This window comes from Oncorhynchus kisutch, linkage group LG18 (assembly GCF_002021735.2).
Source record: "Oncorhynchus kisutch isolate 150728-3 linkage group LG18, Okis_V2, whole genome shotgun sequence".
NCBI classification, from domain to species: Eukaryota; Metazoa; Chordata; class Actinopteri; order Salmoniformes; family Salmonidae; genus Oncorhynchus; species Oncorhynchus kisutch.
This window is the reverse complement of record NC_034191.2, coordinates 58761959-58780503: the sequence shown is the minus strand read 5'-3', so window position 1 is coordinate 58780503 and position 18545 is coordinate 58761959. Positions and strand designations below refer to the sequence as shown.

The 18545-nt window shown below is 45.8% G+C and overlaps 1 protein-coding gene across 3 annotated transcripts in view; it reads left to right on the top strand.

Moving 5' to 3' along the window:
• Positions 1-18545, top strand: part of LOC109908714 (partitioning defective 3 homolog) — a 536862-nt gene that overhangs the window by 186102 nt on the left and 332215 nt on the right. The gene's annotated exons all lie outside the window — the stretch shown is intronic.

The following is an 18545-nucleotide window of genomic DNA, read 5'->3' as shown; positions in this document are numbered from 1 at the left end:
AAGTTTTGAAAATTGAAGTTGAAACTTTTGACATGTTTTTGGAGATTTTCCATCGTAGACTTGAACTTTTTGAGTTCATTTCTTTGGTCCCTCCCTCAGTACTCTTGGGCTTGGTTGAAGTCCAAAAGCAGTGATTGCCCATTATAGATAAACTAACAGGGTTTGGTTTGAACTGCAAACAGGTAGGGCTGATACTGGGCTCGGCTCTCTGATACTCATCTGTCTCTCGTCTGTACTCTCTCCATCTCTCTCTCCCCCTGTCGCTCCTTCGTTCTGGTCCAAAGGCTCTCCTCTTCAATCTAGCACTTCAGTGGCAGGAGGCGCGCTGCAATCTGCAAACAGTGGTATCAAAGAAATCAGGGAGGTGATAATAGTGACAGTGTGTGTCTGATTGTCCTGCTCTGGTGTGTGTGTGTGTGTCCATCTCTCTGAACAGTCTTCCTTTATTGGCATCAACTTTCACTCCAAACTCCTCTGAGCAAAGTTTGATACCACTTTCAAAAGATTGCTTATAAAAATGCATGCTTTCTCCTTAACGTTACATAGTACCAGGCAAAGGTTTGGACACACCTACTCATTCAAAGGTTTTTCTTTATTTTTACTATGTTCTACGTTGCATAGTAGGCCACCCAATTGGCTTCAAAAGAGCACACACTAGAGAGGAGTGGAATATGAGCTGGTATATTATATAATTATAACCATCACTCTCGACTAAAGCGCCCTCTCTTCCTCTCCCTCTCTCTCTCTCTGCACTGTCTTTGACTTTGAAGTGTCTTTGTCTGGCTGAGTTAGTGTGGAGTTTATTAGTTATGTCAACTCTTAATCACCCAGTGGGCTACATTAAAACCTCTCATGGCAAGTGAAACGAGAGGGAGGAGAGGAGGGATAGTTGGCCTTTAAACAGCACCGCTATCAAAGGAGAGGGGGCGTCGAGAGTCGTCGTAATGCAAGACTATTAGTCATAAATCTATAAAACTGCCAGCAATTTCATCTATAGCTTATTACTGCTAATTATTGTAACCATTGACACCGTTAAATGGTTAAGAGATGGATTTGGTAATGAAGTGTGAAGAGTGCTCTCTGACTGGTAAGGAAAGTCCCCACTCATCACTAGTGGGTGAGTGTGTGGTTGTATGGAATGTCAGAGCGGGGCCAGTTAGCAGCAGAGCAGTGCAGAGTAGAGTTATAGGCTAGGATGCTCCGCTCCTTGTGCTCATTCCCCAGCTCTCCCATGACTCGGAGAAAGGGGCAACTCTTAGCTGTTTCTTCCCACGCTCCAAGAACCTACCCTCTAACAGTCATGTCCCCACTTTGCACTTCTACAGTGCCGTAGTTTACAGTGATCTGTGGCGCAGTGTAGACAGCTTTATAGCTTCCTGGTTGGACAGGAGAGAAGCTCTGCTGTTTGTTTGTCAGTGGTAATGTTACCCAGGAGCTGTACAGACACTAATGGGACAACTCATCACACACACACACACACACCACACACTAAGTGAATTCCGGGACGTTTCTTTAACCCCAGTGGAGCATGGGAAGTGTGGCTTGGTATGTTATGGTTGAGGGGGTTTGTTTTACAGCCTCTGGTCTGTCTGCGTGCAAGTGTTTATCAGGCTGTGGTCTGGTGTCATCCCAGCACTCAGTTGATACTAGACAAAGCCACTTAGGAGAGTTATGTGACTGTCTCTGTCTAAAATATGTAATCTCCTCCCACTTTTGACCCCCAGAGGGTACTTAATGTACACTTGTTTACATCCAAGATAAAATACTGCTGAGGGCTTTATGGTTTAGAAAACACTCCGAAACATACCTCAAGATAGAGACTTGTAAACACTGATAGACATAGCTGATAAAATACTAATGGCTTTATAGCTAAGGAAACACCCAAAACAACCCAAGATCAACCACCATTATCTCTTAGCTAAAGTGAACTATTGTTGTTTATTACCCCTTTTTGACATGTTTGTATTTAAGGAGATTTATGTACATTCCTTCTTGACACATTTATTTGATTTATTTGTATGTTTATGTTGTGTGCGTGCCATACCACACCAGCGCTATTGCGATTGCAGCAAATATATTCAGCTGTCACTGAATTTAAATGAAAAAATACAAAATAAATGATTCAAGTCTGATTCACAGCAGAGGATAAAACAAAGCCATGGCCTTGTCTGTCTATCCTCCCTTCATGTCTATGGTATGCGTCCCAAATAGCACCCTATTCTCTATTTAGTGCACTACTTTCTACCAGGGCCCATAGGGCTCTGTCTGGGCAAAATTTGTGCACTAAATCGGGAATCTTGTGCCATTTGGAATGAAGCTTATGATAAAAGATTAGGCGCTATCATTAGCAATGTCACCAAGTCCTCTGTACGAGTAGGGCTGACGTTTTTCAACCCCCTAATTCAAAGACTGACATCAAAGCACAAGGCGTTTCATGTTGCAGTGCTTTGTGAATGCAAACGAAGAGCTGATAAAATCCATATGTTTTGATGTCATTCCCCATGGTTTGTCACACACACACACACACTTACCTCAACCACCCACACAGTTGACTGTCCACAGTAACACAATGTACCACACTGTCAAATCCACTTCATGTCAGTGACACATACTGTACTGTAACCTTTGACTTGTTGTAGTTGTTGTAAAATGTCTTCTTTGTTTGTTTCCCTCTCCATGAACATCTTAACTAGGGATTACAGTTCTCAGACCTTTCATTAGAACCACAATGAGTCGTGATTAGATTGTTTCAACCGCCTTCTTATTTCCCATCTGGATGTGTTCTAATCGGCCCTTTAGGAAATCAGCCTCCTGCTGACAACTGGCCTCTCTCTCTCTCTCTCGCTCTCTCGCTCTCTCGCTCTCTCGCTCTCTCCTCTCTCTCGCTCTCTTCTCTCCCCTCTCTCGCTCTCTTCTCTCCCCTCTCCCCCCCCCCCCTCTCTCTCGCTCTCTCTCTCTCTCAAAACACACACACACATAACTCCTTCTGCTTGTTTGCCTCTCATCCTAAGCCAATATAGTGGGCTGAAAACCCCATTAAAATGACTTATTAGCCTTTAAGTTGTCTCAGACATGAATAGAAATGGGGTCCATTTGCATGTTGTGTGGTGTGTGCTTCAGCTTTAGACAGAGGATATTTTTTTCTCTCTCTCTTTTCTCTGTCACTTCTCTCTCAGTCTCTCTCTCTCTCTGTGAAGAATAGGCTACGGTGGTGTAGTAAAGTGCACTAATTTGTCAGATGTGAGAGGTGCTCAGGTGATAGGGCTCTCAACCCCAATGAGGTGCACCCCACCCCAATGAGGTGCACCCCACTATTTACATCCGGGGCATGAAAGGGTCACAGCCAGCTCAAGGGCAATGTGGTTCTCAATCGGCTGTTCTCCTGAGGGATCAGCTTCAGCAGATTTGTGTCTCTTGTCTCTTTGTCTCATGACACTCTTTACCCTCATCCTCCTCCTGTTTTTGTCCTCTTCCTCCCTCATTGAGTTCCAGTGGGATTGAAGTACATGTGAAGTAAAAAAAAATTACAGGGGGCTTCAAAGAGGGATAGAGGTAGAGAGAGAAAAGGCAGAGTGGAGAGATGGAAATAAAGACAGTAAACTGAAAGAAACAAAGAAGTTGATTAAGACATACAGTACGCTATTGGGAGAGATGAGACAAAGCTGCAGTATTTGAGAGTACATTTGAGCATGATTTACGTGGCTTGAAAGTTTTAAATGAGAGTTATCTTGGCTTGGTACTCACTAAGTTAGCAGGAGTTGTTATTTTGGCTTGACCTTACTGCTGCTGCTCGGCTACATGCTTTTGGCTGCCCCATCCACTCTGCAGAAGAGCTGAGTCCTGCTTATCATCAACTCTATAGACAGATCTGCAGAGATACAGTCAGCCCCATAGAGCTGTGTGGAAAACTAGACTAACATGCCAGTGCTTTTTTTGGCCAGGAATCAGGCGTTTGATCTTGAGAAAACAGCTTCATATAATCTGTTAGTGTTGTTATGTTTCTCGTCCAGGCCCATATGTAAGCCTCCACACATGGGCTCTGCGGCCAATCTGGACATTAAGGGCTAATTGATTTGACAATGTGCAGGGCTGTAACGAACAGAGTTCCCTGTGTAAGGAGTTTAGCCAAATGTTTAGGAACCACATGTCACTCATTTGGCTTTGAAGGGATTTGTGGAATGAATGAACATTGAGGCCCATGCAGCTCATAAAAAGTATAATGTATGTGTTGTGTTGTAATTGAGTCATATTGTGGTCAGTTCTTTAAAGCTGGAATCCTTAATGGTGAAACTGCCATGTCCGTTTGCAATATTACTACAACCAATAAGTTACTGCAAACAACAAACACAGTTTTTTTTGTTCCATGTTGCACGACACTCCTTAACAAAATAAAATCAATATCAACTGCGGATTCCATCTTTCAAAATGTATTTTAATGTATTTTTTATGTACTTTTTACCCCTTTTTCTCCCCAATTTCGTGATATCCAATTGGTAGTTGCAGTCTTGTCCCACCTCTACAACTCTAGTGCGGACTCGGGAGAGGCAAAGATCGTGAGCCATGCGTCCTCCGAAAAACGAACACACAAAGCCACATTGCTGTCTTGACAACTGCTCGCTTAACCCGGAAGCCAGCCGCACCAATGTGTCGGAAGCGACACAGTTCAGCTAGCGACCGAAGCCAGCTTGCATGCGCCCGGCCGCCACAAGGAGTCGCTAGAGCGCGATGGGACAAGGACATCCCAGGCGGCCAAACCCTCCCCTAACCCGGACGACGCTGGGCCGTTTGTGCGCCGCCTCATGGGTCTCCCGGTCGTCTGCAACACAACCTGGGATCAAACCCGGATCTGTAGTGACACTTCTAGCGCTGATCAGTGCCTTAGACTGCTGCACTACTCGGGTGGCCCACGGATTCCATCTTTAATAAACTCAATGTTTGGCAGAGGGACGGTGGGAATGAGTACCAAACACACAAACGAGCCAGTGACTCACAGCAGAGTCTCTGCCATCACATGTTACTAGATCTGTTTGTGCTGAATAAACAATGACCATAGGAGTTCAGACTATCTCTACATTGCCTTGTGTTGATGACTCATAGTCACAAATCAAATGTTCCTCTCTGGGTACCGGATGCACGCTTTCATATCCAGGTGGGACATCTCCAACATTGGAAGGAGGATCTAATATTTAACCAAAACAAAACCCATCAAGGCCTAGCCTTGATGTGTCAAATAAAAACCTTGTGCATTCTTCTATCGTATGGCGTGACGGATCGAGGTGATGTCTATATCCAAAACATAATTTCCAGGGATCATAATAACATCTGGTTCTTTTGATTCAAGACGTATTTTCTCCTACATAGATTCCTCAAACCATAGCATATCCCCTATGGTGCTGCTGACCCGAGTGGTTTCTTGGCTTTGGCTCTCTGCTCTTTCTCTCGTTCTCTATTTCTTTGTCACCTGTTGGGAAGGCTTTTATGATCTGTCTTGTCCTCTTCGCTCTCTTCATCCTTCAATCTCCCCATCAATCTCTGATCTCTGTTTCACCTGCGTGGTGTGTGTGTGTGTGTGTGCGTGTGAGGAGCTGTAAGATTAGCATGTTTGCACATCCTGGGTTGGAAGAGGTCCACGTGGCTCCATATAGATAGCTTTAATCAGCCGTGAAGCAGACAGTTCAAACGACAGTTTAGTCATCAGTGAAAAGACCCCCTATCATCTTAGGCCTCTCGGAAAGACCGGCTTGCAATACAAACACCCCATTCCATATATAGTGCACTACTTTTGACCAGAGCCCTGTGGGCCCTGTTCAAAAGTAGTGCACTAAATAGAGTATAGAGAATAGGGTGCCATTTGGGGCGCAGGGCCCTATCATCTGCTCAAGATTAATGGAAACACATTTCTTTGGTTATTTTCTTTTCCCTCCCAGTAAATATATGGTTGGTCACAAAGCAGAGAGAAATTAGTTTTGAATTTGCTATTCTGTTGTCCTTCTGGAAAGCAGTGCTTTTTTCCCCCAGAGTTGTTACGGTAGCTCAGTGTGAAAAGAAATATCGCAGTCTTTTTTATAGTCTTTTTTGGTAATGTCTGTGATATTTGTGTGTGCTGTCTGGCTATATTAGACAGAGCATTGGTGCAACAACAAATAGGTCTGGAAGGTGTCTGCATTGGTACTTAGAAATGACTGTCTTTGTCAGTGGTGGTAAAACTGATACATGGGCAACCATATAGTTTTCCCATCTTGCTAACTCACTTGCTAACACATGGGTCAACTTGAACTGAGTATGCTAATGCTAACCCAGCAAGCATTTCCACATGTGGGCCCAATGTGGGCTTAAACATTGGACCGATGTAGGCTGCTCAAATTGGGCTGGATGCGCCTTTGCTCATCGCGCCCACATTGGCCCCAAGGCTGGTGGGCCCAAGGTAGCCCTCACTTTGCCTGAACCTGAAATAAGACCAGCCTGTTGGATTGTCGGCCTGTTACATTGTATCAAAAAGACATCAAAGTTGTTGCTATTATATACACAGTATTATTACCAGAGAAGCTTAGCGCTTCTTATGCCACATGAACGTATTTAACTTTGTATCAGAGAAACAACAACAGGTAAAATACAGAAGTTTAATAATAAAAATAGTACAATTAATCAATGGTTACAGGATGATAATGGCGTATGATCGATACAGGAGAAAATGATGAATTCAGTTGTTTACCAGCAAATGGTTAGAGGATGATATTCTCAATTTGGATAGAGCTACATTTAAACCCTCAAGACTAGACTTAACAGGTCCCGTGGGTGCAAAAGAGTATGGTCTATGAATTGTGAAAGGAGGAAGTAACTTAAAATCGGCAAGTAGTAGTCCAGTTCCAATGTTGAAGTTATTACTTAACGTTAACCTAAAGAGCTACACATTACACATCATGGTAATACAAAAGAGACAAGACATTTAGCTGTATAGTCCAACACAGGTTAGCGGACACCAACCCAACATGGGTCAGCACACACCATGCCCTTCATATAATACATGAAATGGGGGTCAGATGACAGTGTGGCCTCGCTAACTGACGGTGCGGCCTCGCTAACTGATGGTGCGTCACCGCTAACTGACGGTGCGTCACCGCTAACTGACGGTGCGTCACCGCTAACTGACGGTGCGTCACCGCTAACTGACGGTGCGTCACCGCTAACTGACGGTGCGTCACAGCTAACTGACGGTGCGTCACAGCTAACTGACGGTGCGTCACCGCTAACTGACGGTGCGTCACAGCTAACTGACGGTGCGTCACAGCTAACTGACGGCGCGTCACCGCTAACTGACGTTGCGTCACAGCTAACTGACGGTGCGTCACCGCTAACTGACGGTGCGTCACCGCTAACTGACGGTGCGTCACCGCTAACTGACGGTGCGTCACAGCTAACTGACGGTGCGTCACCGCTAACTGACGGTGCGTCACAGCTAACTGACGGTGCGTCACCGCTAACTGACGGTGCGTCACCGCTAACTGACGGTGCGTCACCGCTAACTGACGGTGCGTCACCGCTAACTGACGGTGCGTCACAGCTAACTGACGGTGCGTCACCGCTAACTGACGGTGCGTCACTGCTAACTGATGGTGTGTCACAGCTAACTGACGGTGCGGCCTCGTTAACTGACGGTGCGTCACTGCTAACTGACGGTGTGTCACAGCTAACCGACGGTGCGGCCTCGTTAACTGACGGTGCGGCCTCGTTAACTGACGGTGCGTCACTGCTAACTGACGGTGTGTCACAGCTAACTGACGGTGCGTCACCGCTAACTGACGGTGCGGCCTCGTTAACTGACGGTGCGTCACTGCTAACTGACGGTGCGTCACAGCTAACTGACGGTGCGTCACCGCTAACTGACGGTGCGACCTCGCTAACTGACGGTGCGGCCTCGCTAACTGACGGTGTGTCACCGCTAACTGACGGTGCATCACCACTAACTGACGGTGCGTCACCACTAACTGATGGTGTGTCACCGCTAACTGACGGTGCGTCACCGCTAACTGACGGTGCGTCACTGCTAACTGACGGTGTGTCACAGCTAACCGACGGTGCGGCCTCGTTAACTGACGGTGCGGCCTCATTAACTGACGGTGTGTCACAGCTAACCGACGGTGCGGCCTCGCTAACTGATGGTGCGTCACAGCTAACTGACGGTGCGTCACCGCTAACTGACGGTGCGGCCTCGCTAACTGACGGTGCGGCCTCGCTAACTGACGGTGCGGCCTCGCTAACTGACGGTGCGTCACTGCTAACTGACGTTGTGTCACAGCTAACCGACGGTGCGGCCTTGTTAACTGACGGTGCGGCCTCGTTAACTGACGGTGCGTCACTGCTAACTGACGGTGTGTCACAGCTAACCGACGGTGCAGCCTCGCTAACTGATGGTGCGTCACAGCTAACTGACGGTGCGTCACCACTAACTGACGGTGCGGCCTCGCTAACTGACGGTGTGGCCTCGCTAACTGATGGTGTGTCACCGCTAACTGACGGTGCGTCACCGCTAACTGACGGTGCGTCACCGCTAACTGACGGTGCGTCACCGCTAACTGACAGTGCGTCACTGCTAACTGACGGTGCGTCACTGCTAACTGACGGTGCGTCACAGCTAACTGACGGTCCGTCAACACTAACTGACGGTGCGTCACCACTAACTGACTATTGACCAGCCCGTGCTGGTCTGATGTGGGATTGACGTGGGCTAGCCCGTGCTGGGCTGATGTGGGATTGGCGTGGACTAGCCCGTGCTGGACTGATGTGGGATTGGTGTGGGCTAGCCTGTGCTGGGCTGATGTGGGATTGGTTTGGGCTATCCTGTGCTGGGCTGACGTGGGATTGGTGTGGGCTAGCCCGTGCTGGGCTGATGTAGGTGTGGTGTGGGCTAGCCCGTGCTGGGCTGATGTGGGATTGGTGTGGGCTAGCCCGTGCTGGGCTTGGTATGAGTGTTGCGAGGGCTAGCCCTTGCCCACCAAATACCCTCATGGGGCCATAATTGGGATTGGGGTGTGTTATTTTATGTTGTATCATTACTGAACCCTGACCTTGTTCCTGTGTTAGAGAGATGTAATGGAATTTATGAATGACACTGCATCGCATGGCGCACTGACTGAGATGTATTACTACTGTTTCCTTAGGCCTGTAGCTCAAGACCACTACTAACGGAAAAATAGCATTATGACAATAACAATAGCATTTCAGACCTGCAGATCTGTTTGCTTTGTTGATTAGCAACTCTGAGGACATCGGCTTAGTTTGGTCTGGTCTGGAGGTTGGTTAGAGGCTGGGGGTTGTTTTTGTTGGGTGTCACGTACACAAATGTCTCTCCGGGGTCTTCCTCCCTTTGTTCCAAATGACAACCCAGATGAGTCACGTTTAATTTGGGAAGGGGGATCTAAGTTCCCTCCTCACCGTTTTCTTCCAATGTCTGGGAAGCTCCCTGAGAGCAACTGCAGCAACAGAGATATCAGAGGGAGAGAGGACAGCTCCTTAGTTTGTTGTTGTTGTGTCTGGTCATCTGTGTATGTCTGCTTGGCGGACCCATCCAAGGGCTTGAGAGAGTTCTCTCTCTCAGTAAATCATTTGGCTTGCTTCTCTGTCAAGACGGTAAAGACTCTCTCTGTCGGATGGGATTCATTTTGAGTGCTACAGCTTACTGATCTTGAGTCAATCACACTTTTCCAATTTGTGTCTTTTCAGAGCCTCTACATCGTTGGGAAAGTGGTTGTCCTCTCCTAAGTGGTTGTCCATTTCATCTTCCACTCTTTCTGTAGGGTCAAAGGCTGCTGGTTATTCATGGTCAATATTTTGTGAAAATCTGTCTTTATGACTTTACATCAGATTAGAGACCAAATATTAGGCAGCCCTTGGGCATGAGAGCCAGAATGTTCTATTTAAAACCTCCATTCTTCACTCCCTGTCTCTAGCCTGAGTTGGTTCCCACTACTCTAGGTCTGCGTCCCAAATGGCACCCTATTCCCTATATAGGGAAAGACACACACTCTGGTAAAAAGCAGTGTACTATATAGGGAATAAGGTGCCATTTGGGACTGAGCCTGGAAGTCCATCTCAGTCCCCTGTGGTGGCCCCTCTGTGCCCCAGTGGCAGATGTGAATTCAGGTCACACTGATATATTCGGCAGAGGTCCCCTCTCCTCTCACTAGGGACATCAATATGGAGTATGTGGCTAGGAGACTGAGGTATTTAAATAAGCATGCTGTCTGCTTGACATATTTTATTCATTGCATCGAATAATTCAAACTTCTCAATTCTCTTTGCCAAAAACAGAAGGGTTTTTGAGAAGCACAAGACAATGCTCAGTCACGTTAGAATTCCGCAGTCAATGATGAACAGCATAGCATCTGAAGAGAGAGAGAGAGAAATAGAGAAAGAGAGAGACTGACAGAGAGAGGGAGTGCGAAAAGAAAGAGAGAGAACAAAAGAGGTAGAGCGAAAGAAAGAGAGGGAGAGAGAGAGGGGGTTCTAGGAGGAGCCAAAAGAAAATGTCTCCTCACCTGCCTGATAGCCATCCAATCTTCCCTGTCCAGTGTCCTCTTCATAACCTTATCAGTATTCCCATGCATTAGCTCCCACCTATCTCCATTACACTGCATTGGCAGCCAGTCAGGGCCACTCTAACTCTGGCAGGTATCTACGGTGGCAGGACACTAAGGACACACTGTACTCCCTGCCATTTAAATGATTGGAAACTTCCAAGTAATACATTAAAGCTCTGGCTCCGCAAGATAAAGTTGTTTGTGCCATGCTATGTTATTAGAGCAGGTTGAGAGAGGTAGCAAACGCAAGGTTTCTAGAGAGACGGAAGGGGATGGTGTCCTTTACTCACCTTGGTGTAAACTGCGCAATTTAATTGACAGTAAAAAAAAATGATACATCTATCTAGATAAACCAACATCTTTATTTGTGTAAGGCTTTGTTTGTGGTACGCACATTAGGAGTTAATTTATTTATGTTTGATTGCACTTTTGCCCCCGCTAGCTACATGGAGAGGAATAGTCAAGTAAATATTAATATTAATGTTTTCCTACAGACAGAGAGAGAGATGAGGGTTATACCCATGAGATCTGACCTCTAGAGAGACAGAGAGAGAGAGAGATGAGGGTTATCCCGATGAGATCTGACCTCTAGAGAGACAGAGCGAGAGAGAGATGAGGGTTATCCCCATGAGATCTGACCTCTAGAGAGACAGAGAGAGAGAGAGATGAGGGTTATCCCGATGAGATCTGACCTCTAGAGAGACAGAGCGAGAGAGAGATGAGGGTTATCCCCATGAGATCTGACCTCTAGAGAGACAGAGAGAGAGAGATGAGGGTTATCCCCATGATATCTGACCTCTAGAGAGACAGAGAGAGAGAGAGATGAGGGTTATCCCCATGAGATCTGACCTCTAGAGAGACAGAGAGCGAGAGATGGGGGTTATACCCATGAGATCTGACCTCTAGAGAGACAGAGAGAGAGAGATGAGGGTTATCCCCATGAGATCTGACCTCTAGAGAGACAGAGAGAGAGAGATGAGGGTTATCCCCATGAGATCTGACCTCTAGAGAGACAGAGAGAGAGAGAGAGATGAGGGTTATCCCCATGAGATCTGACCTCTAGAGAGACAGAGAGAGAGAGAGATATGTGAGGGTTATCCCCATGAGATCTGACCTCTAGAGAGACATAGGGAGAGAGAGATGGGGGTTATCCCCATGAGAAGTGACCTCTCTGTGATGCATGCTGGTCTACAAAGTCATGTCTTCCCTAGGCTGCTCCTAATCCCTTCACTGTAGGGCCAGATTACACCTTCATCTTGTTAGGAGCCCTCAGAGGCCCTGTGTGCGTGCGCCACCCCAGTGATTCTGAGATCGATGCCTGGTTCGTCTTGAGTGGTCCTCGTGGTTACATTACTAATCCAATCAGAAAATATTTTTTTGACGTGTCATATCATATTAGTAAAGAGCGCCGGAGAGAGGAGAGACCTGTGATAAAATGCCCTCCAAAAACACACAGGGACTCAATATTACCTACAATCCTCCACTGGTCCCACGTTAGAGTATGTTGGTATGGATATGTGTGTGTGTGTGTGTGTGTGTGTGTGCGTGCGCGCGCGTGTGTGTGCGTGTGTGTGTGTGTGTGTGTGCGCGCGCGCATGTGCGCGTGCGTGCATGCGCGTGTGTGTGTGTGTGCATGCGCGCGTGTGTGTGCGTCCATGTGCGTGCACGTGCGTGTGTGTGCGTATGTGCGTGCGTGTGTGTGAGGACAGAATTTTAACGTTTCTGAAACGATGAGATTGCTGACCGTCTTCATATCAGTTTGCCATCAATGTCGTCTCTCTAACTTTCTCATAACAGGGACGGCCTGTAAATTCTCACAGCGCTTGTGTTGTCTGCCTGGGAGTGATGTCAGAGGTTTAGGAGCGGTTGGCATGACTTATGTAACACTACCCCAGACCCGCAGTCAGTGGTTCAGCTGGAAGCCGTGATGAGTTGACATTAAGATGGATGTTGTCGTCATTTGCGGAAGAGTCAGAAAATCCCCTTGTGGGCAGCGAATGCCTTTTGTTGGGAATGAAAATGACCTTCAAAATAATACCCTGGCGAGGCCTCAGATATGAATCCATGACAAAACCTTCACATAAACACAGTAAAGCCACAAGTTACAGTCGTGGAACATATGGTTTTAGACGGGCTCTGAAGGGTTTGGTGAACATACCCTAAAGGGAGAGGGAATGAAATAAGTGAGTGGCTCTGTAAGAACAGGGCCAGTTCAGCCTGTGTGCTCATAGCTACCTGGTTGAACCCGTTAATATACCTCTAGATTTCTTATTTGTTCATGCGAGGCTGCTTAAAAGGGAATAAAGAGAGGGAGATATGTCTGTCTGCCTCTCCCTCTGTGTCCACCGCCCCCCCATTCACAGTGATCATACACATCTGGTCAATATTTGAACATTTCCCATCTCCAATCCCTTTCTCCCATGGATTTCAGAGCCACTTTTTGCCCACTCTAGGATGAGAGGAGTAAAAGCAGAAGAAAGAAAGCCATACAGTATTCAGGGTAGCTTGATAGGTCATCGCCCTGCCCTAACCGTCATCTGTGATTATCATTACAGTGTAGATGGAGGCTTTGTAGGTCTGGGTGTTGAACAATATCCCTCTCTGCATCCAAGGTCTATTATGGATGTGCTTGTATAATATACAGTATGTCAAAGCTCACTAATATGAGTCCTTGCCACAGCAATTTGTAACATCATTTATTGAGGCCAAGTCCATGCACGCCGATGTCATTTCATCATCGTCTCTCTCGCTCTCTCTCTCCCCTTCCCTCCCTCTCTCATTTCCTCTCCCCCTCCCTATTTCCTCCAGTCTTGTCTATGCCTTGTGGTAATAATCATTTAATATAATCCTGGACGGACGTGGAACAGGGGTGTGTGTGGGGGGGGGGGGTGTTATATAATTACAATCCCTCCGAGGTGGCTCGTCATTCGAACCCTGAACTAGACATGAACTGGCCATTGACAGGGAAGGACCGTGTATTAAAAATCATTATTGAATTCCTTGGGCCATAATTTAGGAATAACATAGCTGCGACCCATTTCTCTCTCTGCATGCCTCCTAGTCATCCTGACACACACACACACACACACACAGAATCAATCATTGCACCTTCACACACTCCCACACACACAGAGTGTAGCTATCAGATGGGAGAAAGAACGTGGGCATATGCTGTCTGAGTATCTGTTGAAAGATGACAGGTGGTTGCCCTGGTATTTGCATAATTATGTATGTTGCGAGCAGGACTGTATCAAGCCGTAAACAAATCCATATGGCCTTTGGAGGACCAAAGCACTTCACCCCACAACTACTTACAATTTAAAACCAGGGATGCCAGGTGTAGTGTGCAGTACCTGGCAAGAATCCTTCTCATGCATGGGAGAGCAATAGAGAGTGGTATCGCAGCATATGCAAAGATATCCTACCCACGTCAACACCCATTTTAAAGTATGAGGGCTACTCTGGCTCGTTGGCCACTCCATGTCTTTATCCCAAATGGCACCATAATCCCTATATTGTGCACTGCTTTTGACTAGAGCTCTATGGGCCCTGATCAAAAGTAGTGCACGAAATAGGGAATATGCTGCCATTTGGTACTCAGTCCTTGTGATCAGTGAGAAGTGTCATATGAGGATGGTGATGAAGATGAAGGAGAGGTTACAGAGAGACAGGCCATTATCAGTGAGGAGACCAGGCCTCCCAGTACTGTTCTCTTTCCTCTCTTCACTATAAACTAAAGCTTACAACATTTATTTTTCCTCATCAATCTACACACAATACCCCCAAAGTTTTTAAATAGGTTGTGTTTAAGTTGTGTTAAATACGTGTTTAGACCCTTGGCAATGACACTCTAAAGTGAGCTCAGGTGCATCCTGTTTCCATTGATCATCCTTGACATGTTTCTACAACTTGATTCAGCTGTGGTAAATTAAATTGATTGGACATGATTTGTAAAGGCACACACCTGTCTATATAAGGTTCCATTGTAAGGATTGTGTTGACCACCAAGACTCCTCCTAGAGCTGGCTGCCCGGCCAAACTGAGCAATCGGGGAAGAAGGGCTTTGGTCAGGGAGGTGACCAAGACCCCAATGATCACTCTAACAGAGCTCCGGAGTTCCTCTGTGGAGATGGGAGAACCTTCCAGAAGGACAACCATCTCTGCAGCACTCTACCAATCAGGCCTTTATGGTTGAGTGGCCAGACGGAAGCCACTCCTCAGTAAAAGGCACATGACAGCCAGCTTGGAGCTTGCCAAAAGGCACCTAAAGACTCTCAGACCATGAGAAACAAGTCTGGTCTGATGAAACCAAGATTGTTTTGCCAAACAAGACCTCAGGAAAAAAAAAGGTAGACCACGAGTGTGGTTCATTCTTGGGAGCAATTTCCAAATGCCTGAAGGTACCACGTTCATCTGTACAAACAATAGTACGCAAGTATAAACAACATGGGACCACGCAGCCGTCATACCGCTCAGGAAGGAAACGTGTTCTGTGTCCTAGAGATGAACGTACTTTGGTGCAAAAAGTGTGAATCAATCCCAGAACAACAGCAAAGGACATTGTGAGGATGCTGGAGGAAACAGGTACAAAGTACCTAAATCCACAGTAAAACGAGTCCTATATCTGTAACGGCAGATCTCCTCTTCGTTTGAAGAGGAGTAAGGATCAGACCAAGATGCAGCGTCGTAAGTGTCCATAATGTTTTTAATACAGACAAATGAACAATCGAACAAAAACAATAAACGATAACGTGAAATCTACAACAACCGAAACTGTGGCGACAAACACTCACACGGAAAACAAACACTCACAAACCAACAGTGAAACCCAGGCTACCTAAGTATGATTCTCAATCAGAGACAACTGACGACACCTGCCTCTGATTTAGAACCATACTAGGCCGAAAAAGAAACCAAACATAGAAAAACAAACATAGACTGCCCACCCCAAATCAGGCCCTGACCATACTAAATAAAGACAAAACAAAGGAAATAAAGGTCAGAACATGACAATATCGACGTAACCTGAAAGGCCGCTCAGCAAACCACCATAAAAAAAAACATACTGCGGTTTGCTACTGCACATGGGGACAAAGATCGTACTTTTTGGAGAAATGTCCTCTGGTCTGATGAAACAAAAATAGAACTGTTTGGCCATAATGACCATCGTTATGTTTGGAGGAAAAGGGGGGCAGTCTTGCAATACGAAGAACACCATCCCAACCGTGAAGCACGGGGGTGGCAGCATCATGTTGTGGGGGTGCTTTGCTGCAGGAGGGAGGAGGGACTGGTGCACTTCACAAATAGATGGCATCGTGAGGAAGGAAAATTGATATATTGAAGCAACATCTCAAGACATCAGTCAGGAAGTTAAAGCTTGGTCACAAATGGGTCTTCCAAATGGACAATGACCCCAAGCATACTTCCAAAGTTGTGGCAAAATGGCTTATGGACAACAAAGTCAAGGTATTGGAGTGGCCATCACAAAGGTCTGACCTCAATCCTATAGAACATCTTTGGGCAGAACTGAAAAAGCATGTGCGAGCAAGGAGGCCTTCAAACCTGACTCAGTTACACCAGCTCTGTCAGGAGGAATGGGCCTAAATTCACCCAAGTTATTGTGGGAAGCTTGTGGAAGGCTAACCGCAACATTTGACCCAAGTTAGACACTTTAAAGGCATGCTACCAAATACTAATTGAGTGTATGTAACTTCTGACCCACTGGGAATGTGATGAAATAAATAAATTCAGAAATAAATCATTATCTCTACTATTATGACATTTCACATTCATAAAATGAAGTGGGGATCCTAACCGACCTAAAACGGGGAATTTTAGGAATGTTAGGAATTGTGAAAAATGTTAGGAATTGTGAAAAATGTTAGGAATTGTGAAAAACGGAGTTTAAATGTATTTGGCTAAGGTGTATTTAAACTTCTGACTTCAACTGTAGAAACCAGACACATGCTCATTGTGTCACGATCGTCTAAGGTGGAAACAGCGGACCAAAGCGCGGCGTGTTGAGCGTACATACTTCTTTATTATAAGATGTTGCCAACAAAACAATAAACATGAAAACGTGACACCAACGTAGTGCTCACAGGCAACTATACATGGACAACTACCCACAAATACAGGTGGGGAAAAAGGCTACCTAAGTATGGTTCTCAATCAGAGACAACGATAGACAGCTGCCTCTAATTGAGAACCACACCCGGCCAAACACACAGAAATACAAATCATAGAAAAAGGGACATAGAATGCCCACCCAAATCACACCCTGACCAAACCAAAATAGAGACATATACAGCTCTCTACCGTCAGGGCGTGACACATTGCTCACATGGAGCGTGTAAATAATGGTTTGAAATAAAACAAAACTTGTTTCTCATAAGTGTAGAAGGTTGTGAACTCTGCAAATAACATTTCCACTCCGAGAATGTGAACGGTAAATTGCTGTAATTAATACATGCATTAATAGAAATGAATGTAACCAAATGATAGGGATTAAAGCTAAATTGTCTATTTTACAAACAGTAGGCTTCCATAAAAGTGTACATCAGCCAACACTGTGTAGCCTATGCTACTATTCTACTTCGCAAAATAGTAGGGCATCCATTTTTTTTTGTCTCGCCTAGGACCGGGCCTGATCAGCGTTGATTTGTCTATAAATTAAGAGACGATTCCGAATCAAATTATACCATGCCAGGTTGGGAAGGATTTGCGCACTGACCATTTGACATAACATTAGTGCGTTTATAGCCCTCAGAGCCGGGAACAACATACTGCTGTTGAATAATTAATGATGGTCAGACACATCCCAACCTTTTCTCATAGAAGACCAATATATCTATTGACTGTATAAGTCCACACATCAAAACATTTGTTTTACTGAACTGTCATAAACTATAGCAATCTACATCCCCCTGCATAGCTCCTCCAGCATCACACGACAGCTGGAAAGAGGAGGAGATGTAGAATCTTTAATAGACAGACTAAAGTTAGCAATACAATTGTTTATAATCGTTAGTAAACACTCACGCTATTAGATAAAGTTAATAAAATACAAATAAAATCCTAAAAATGGATGTATGCCGATTTAAACGGTTTTGACGGTTATTATGTTTTCATAACGTCCATAACCGTCAGTCACACGGTTCTTCAATTACCGTCACAGCCCGACACACACTTGTATATGGCTGGCTGCCTGGGATCGGCCTCGGCTTGCAGACACAGTAGAGTACATGCCCTGTAGTTGAATTCCATTACAGTTCAGGGACAAGCAGGGAATAGCTCTCTACTATCTGTAGTCACGGGCCACAGCCAAGCTAAACGGCCCACAGTTCAGTCTAATGTTTCATTGGGGCTCAGAAGACCAGGCACGGCAGCTTCACAACTATTTCCCCATGTGTTTTACAGTCGCACAATAGTCTGCCCGATAGTTACTATGTGGGATGTTGTTGGTTGGTATTCTGGTGGAAAATGATACAGTGACAGTCAGCACATAGGCCATCATTGTAAAAAATGATTTGTTCTTAACAGACTTGCCTAGTTAAATAAAGGTACCATTTTTTTAAAATAGACCCTGTAGTGTAGAGACTTGCAGTCAAGGAGTAAGTCAATATTTATTAAGCAGTAACAGCGCTAATGTGTTTTTCAGGTGTACTGTACAATATGTGATATGCTAACCTTTCTCTGTGTCTCTCTCTCTCCCCTCTTTCTCTCTCTGTCCCCATTGTCTCTCGCCATCTCTTTCTGTCTCTGTCTCTTTCTGTCTCTCTCTCTCTCCCCTCTTTCTCTCTCTCTCTCCCCTCTTTCTCTCTCTCTCTCTCTCCCCTCTTTCTCTCTCTCTCTCTCCCCTCTTTCTCTCTCTCTCTCTCCCCTCTTTCTCTCTCTCTCTCTCTCTCTCTCTCTCTCTCTCTCTCTCTCTCTCTCTCTCTCTCTCTCTCTCTCTCTCTGTCTCTCTCT